General features: G+C 37.7%; 1 protein-coding gene across 2 annotated transcripts in view; it reads left to right on the top strand.

Moving 5' to 3' along the window:
• Window positions 1-2,172: 2,172 nt before the first annotated feature.
• The window catches only part of flrt2 (fibronectin leucine rich transmembrane protein 2), a 41,647-nt gene continuing 37,819 nt past the window's right edge, over window positions 2,173-6,000 (top strand). For both annotated transcript variants that reach the window (XM_040125402.1, XM_040125403.1), the window contains exon 1: window positions 2,173-2,530. The gene's annotated coding sequence lies outside the window, so the exon portion shown is untranslated. The remainder of the gene's footprint in view (window positions 2,531-6,000) is intronic.

The raw sequence follows: 6,000 nt of genomic DNA, 5'->3' as shown, positions 1-6,000 counted from the left end.
TCTAAATTATAGTCAAAAGTTCATTTTGAGAGACCATAAACTAAAAGTGGATTTTTTTTTGGTGCCATGGCTTTAATGTATATATACAAAGAGAGAGAAAAAAAATAAAAATAAGAAATACTGACTTGGCAAAATACATTACATGAAATATTGTATGACTTTCCATAAACAAAATCAATTTATAAATAACTCATTCACATAAAAAACCAGTAATCAAGAGCATGGAGGAGAGTGAAGAGCATTGCCACATCTGTCAGGATATCAGGTGAGTATCTTTTGTCACAATCATTCCAGGAAGCGATTTCTTTACATCGTTTTAGCTAACATTTCTAATGTAAACTATAGAGACTTGACCTTCACAACGAAGGAATGTTGAAGTGCTAGAAGACAATTTTGTAACCTAGCAACAATAATCACTTGAGAGAAGCGCTCTGAAAATTAGGTTGTGGGCGCTTCCATAGCAAAAACAGCTGCCTGTGGACACAGGCCCTTAAAGGGTTGATTCACCCATTTTGCAAAAAACAACACAACACATATAAGTTTTGATATTTCCGTCACTGACATTTCTGACTCCCCCTCTTGTACGATGGAGGTGAATGAAAATGTGGTGCTCAAAGCAATGACAAAAATCCTTTCCACCAAGCTAAAATTAATACAGTCTAATACAAAACCCCTGCAATAAATCCCATCTTCATGAAGATTATGATGTTCAGTTTTCTTGAAACTGTTTAAGAGATGTGTGGATTCACCCTTGATGTCATTTTGTGGACTGTAGTTTGTATTGTAGTTGTATTGTGTTCAACTGAGAGGTGCTTCTAATATTTAGTTAATCCCATTTTTATTAATAATGATAACCAAAATTTTGGAAACATTTCTAGCTGTAATGCTCTAAACACACTGCACACACACTAGCCTCTCATTTTATGTAGCTTAACTCTACAGATGCTGCCTAGCCAGCTAATCAACTAGCTTGGCTTGTCAACTATGAACTTATTGTTCAGAGTCAAAGTAAAGAGCCAGTGTTAATGGAAGTAGCTAGATGGTTACTTCAGAGTTACCTCAGCAGTGTTATGATTCTAAGAATTTTCCATAGAGAAAGAGACACAACTTTGTGAAGAGCACCAACAGTTTAACCCAGTCTGGTTGCTGTAGCCAACTGGAGCTAGCTAATGTTAGGTAGTTTTTGTATAATGAAAGGTGAGGGGGCAGGGGGGTGCTTTAATGAAGACCGACATTATATAATTAAAACACGCATTTGAAAAAGAACATTTTAAAAGAAAACATTTCTATGATGAAATCAAAAAGGATTCCTCACTGAGCATTGTTAGCTGTTTCGTTCAGAATGCCGAACCTCTTCCTTAAGTCTGCCCATTCAGAACCATCTAGGAAATGTCTTAGCTTCCTATTTTTTTTCCTTGTAGATAGTTTTACTGTTGTTGAAGACCATGACACAATCTTGTTTTTATTAAGAGTCTGTTCCTTTTTTTAAACTACATTTTATGTAATTATTTCCATTGTTTTATGATTATTGTAAAGCACTTGGTTAATATCCGTATTAAACGTATATTATGCAAATAAAAGTATTTTTATTCAAGTGATTGTGGTCATCCTATTTTTGTATTTATTTGGACTGCATAATTCATATCCCTAGCAGTCTCAAGACTGCTAAAATGTGAAAGCAGCAGCTCCACAAATGTTAAAAAAGATGCTTTTTTCCCTGAGTAAAACACCCCACCCTCTAAGTGAATAATAAATCTAGCAGTTAAGAGAGGCTATACGTGTGTGTGTGCGTGTGTTTGAGCTTGTAAATATACTCAGTGTCCTCAAGTCCATAGCCTCCAGAGCTGTCAAATGTTGCCTGGCCCTGCTACATCCGTAACCCGTGACCCGTGTAACTCCTGTTTTGTTCTAACTCCAGGCCCCTCAGATATCCCTCTACTGGAACTCCCCCAGATGACAGACACCCCTCTCCATTCCTCCACACTACCCCAGTAGCCTTTGACCTCCCCTGCACCTCTGATTCTCTGCAGGCTGCCCTCGCATTCCAGTAAAGGCACTGAAACCTGAGCCCCCAGTGAGCTCATTGCTGGGCCACAGAATCAAGAGTTAAATGATACCAAAAAACAGAGAGAGAAGAGAAAACGGAGACAGTGGAGGGAGAGGCAGCTGTTGGTGCAGGACAGGTCTGGAACTGGTTCTGTGTCTCTGTGTGCCGGGGCTCCTTGGGGGTTAAGTTACACCAGAGAAAGCAAGGAGGAAGAGGAAGAAGAAACTGCTGGCGTCTTTGAATTCTCTCTGCTTTTGTCTGTCTCTCCGCGGCCTGACTGACTGGTGCCTGCAGTTTCCTCTTGACACACTCCAGCGAGCCTGCCGACATCTATCCGCGCTTTCAAGTTAACGAGCCCCGTCGGTCTTGTCCTCATGTCTGAGAGCCAGGCTGGGATGTGAGTGTAATGCAGTCGCGCTCTCAACTCTCTTTGAGTCTCTGTTCTTCTCTGACCCGGCCATGACCACCAAGTGTCCAAAGATGGTAAGTGTCCCTCTTCAAATTGTCTTCCAGTGTGTGTGTGTGTGTGTGTGTGTGTGTGCATAGCTTGGGGATTCTAGGCATATAGTGTTTAAAAAGTATTAGTAAGTGAGGAAAAGAAATTTTTTTAATTTTAACGTCACATTTCAGAAACATTGTGATTGATGGCTCATATTGTGATGAGTACCATTAAGATGCCTAATCACTGCAAACTAATTAAACTAATTAATCCAATCATTCTCTCAAGCTGAGTTTGGAGGATGACTGCACTAAGTCAGAGAAAGTAGCTTTTTAGCCAAGAGCATCTCCAGCTGAGAGCAAATATGAAGTTGTATGGGCTTAAAACTTTTTAAGTTTTAAGAGTACCATTAGATAAACCCTTAATCCATGCATTATTCATTCCTGCCATATTTCTTTCTAGTTCAATGCCTGTTGTTAACTGTATCTCTCCCTGACCTCTTGCTCTTGTCTTGTCAACCTCTGGGGTTTGGTAGGCAATGTTGGGGTACAAATCCCTATGAGGCGAAGTTTTAAACAGGGCTGATGATTTTAATGGGTACCCTGCAGGAGAAACTGAATAAAAGGTTGAGTACATATTTTTTTTAAAGCATAATAAAAGAGTGTATTCACATCCTCTCTCAGGGGTTGTTTGAAAAATTCAGAACAGTGTAAGGGCCGGTTTACAGTCTGAAATCTGCCACCTGCTCTTCCTTTCCTAGCAGAAACTAATTTAAAATAATTGTGAGCTTTTCCAGCAATAACTTTAAAAGTGTCTGAGGTGAAAAAGTAAGAATTATCTCGGTAACATCTTTTGCAGTGGTCTAATTATTTAAATGGTTGTGAAGTGCTCCATTGATCCTCACAGGTAAACAGAAAACGCTTCTTAGGAAATAATGACATCTCTATGATCAAAAACTTTTTTTTAATTATTATTATTTGCTACAGAAAGCTGACCTGAATGCCCTCAATTTAAAAAAGCTGCTTTTTTCACAGGTTTTACTTAACACACCACCAGCAAGCCAAATCCCAGAAAATGACTGTCAATGGATGTAATTAATCAATAAACATTACAACTTAGAGAACAACGTTCTTCACCAGCATCAACGTATAACCTTTAACATTTAATTATCCTAATAAATTTAGTAATTCAGTATTTTACATACATATCATGGGTTTTTGCTGCAGCTGATTTGCTTTTTGTTCGACCACGGCTCAGTTATTTAATAGATTTCATTTCCAGAATGATCCATAAGAGCGTACATACATAACCATCAAATTGCAAACAAGTCAAGGCTCAGAGCTACAGTTGTCCCCACCCATCATATTCCACATATATTCATTTCAATTGACTTTAAAGTGGATGTTAAGTAACACCCCATAAAAGCATTACAAAACATATATATATATTTTTTTTCATACAGTTGAATTGTTAATATGTAGTTGGTGTGGTCAAGTTTCCTGTTGTACTACTACCACTTGGAGTGGCAGGAGCTGGATGTTTCAACCATTTATACATTGCATTAGCTATTTCAGCTATTTCTAATACTTTTAGCTTTCAAATGTTTATCCTGTCTTAACTAATTAAATTTAAACCATTTACCCATTACATTTAGCTAACATTTTTGACTTTTTTTCTCAGTTGCTAACTAGCTTTCATGCCATCTCCATGGCAGCACATGGCTTTAGGGTGCTACACTGATTCTGTTTGGTAGGAAGTGTGTACTGTGCAGTCATCTTGTTCTACCTGGCAGGTTACTGATTGTTACATTTTACTAAAGAGCAGCATCACACAAAAATGTAATCAAAACCCTTGCTTAGGCTTACTTAAAGGAAAAACACAACAATGTAAAAATATTCCACTACAAGTAAAATTCAAATTCTTCTTACACTAAAAGTAAAAGTACTTGTTATGAAGGTAGAAAGGCCCTGTCAGTGTATTTTCTATACACCATTATCAGGTAAGTATTACTGATGGTAAAAAAAAGTAGGCGGCATTTTAATGTTGCAGCTGGTCTAGGTGGAGCTATTTTAACTACTTTATTTACTCGTAATCATTCCCGATTTTTCAAGGAAAATGCCACCCAGCTGCTTTTCTGTGTCATATCATTGTAAATTGAATATCTTTGGTTTATGGACTGTTGGTCAGACAGATCAAGACATCCAAAGTTTTTAGAGATTTAATAGTCCTAATGATTAACTGATTAATTAAAGGAATTATTGTCAGATTAATGAACAAGGATAAATGTAGTGGAGTATAAGTGTATGAGCCAGTCTGAGGTGACATTTCCAAATCTTTCAACCCCACTACAAATTTCATGCATCGTGATTCGTGTATCAGTTCTGAAAATATGTTACTAATGTGTCAGTGCAGGTGACAGCTTGACAATTACCTTCTTGAGCATAGGGGTTCAAGTGCTGAGAGTAAACTCTTTCACCTATAATTGCTTTAGGCGACAGGCAGGTAGTCAAAAAGTTAAGTCATTTAGTAGCAAGAATTAAAATCATTCAACTTTATTTTGACAGTAGGAATGAGTCCCTATGTTAGGAATAAAAACACTGATGAGTCAATTATTTTGATAGAATTTCTGTTCATTAATTATTAAAATGTCCTCTTAAATTACTTTCTTCTTTAGGCACACTGACAGTACAATAAAATTGATCAGCATCCTGGTAGGATATTGAATCAGTATCAATAAACCCAGTCCTATTGTACTGTAAGTTGACCGCAGTAGCTAACTGAAGGCATGAATCAGACGTTGTCTGGCACTGGACATGTCTTGGGGGTAGAGCTCAGATATGCAGTGACGGAGCAGAAGGAGATAGCTAAAAAGAGAGCATGAGGAGAGCATTGAGAAAGATCCAAGGGGGAGAAAGAAGGAGAGAGCGAGAGTAGACCATAGACTGGTTCTCTGGCCAACTGGGAGATCTAGCACAAGGAGAAGCTTGTTCTTTCACCGTTCTCTGGGCATGTAGCAGGAGGACATGGCCTCTCTTGGATAAAAGATAAATAGAGTCAAATACCAGAGGATAATGTAATTACAGGTAAATAGGAAAATGAAGGTTAATTGGAGTTAAGTGTCCATAAAAAAATGACATTGTATATAGATCTGTAAGTCAACCTATATATGCCAGCAGTGCTTGAATTCTTACTGCTGCCTTTAAAATAAACATATTACTCAATAGTTTAGAAAGAATGTTGTGAAGGTATAGTTTCTGAGGATAGAACCTGGACATTTGAGGCCCAGATTATAGTCACTGGTTTAGACATGTGATTAGAATAACATGTAGACCAATGTAAATAACATTTAGCTGCTGCAGTGACCTCACTACAAGTTTCTCATGTATCTGGAGGTTAAACAGAACGATGCAACACTATCCATGATAAATCCTACCTATAGCTGTTTTCATCAAGCACTCAAAATATTCCACTTGTGACAATTTGTTCCCTGTTTATGTGAGACCTGTTATTCAGA

This window comes from Xiphias gladius, chromosome 4 (genome assembly GCF_016859285.1).
Source record: "Xiphias gladius isolate SHS-SW01 ecotype Sanya breed wild chromosome 4, ASM1685928v1, whole genome shotgun sequence".
In the NCBI taxonomy this organism is placed as follows: Eukaryota; Metazoa; Chordata; class Actinopteri; order Istiophoriformes; family Xiphiidae; genus Xiphias; species Xiphias gladius.
This window is presented reverse-complemented; position numbering and strand designations above follow the sequence as displayed.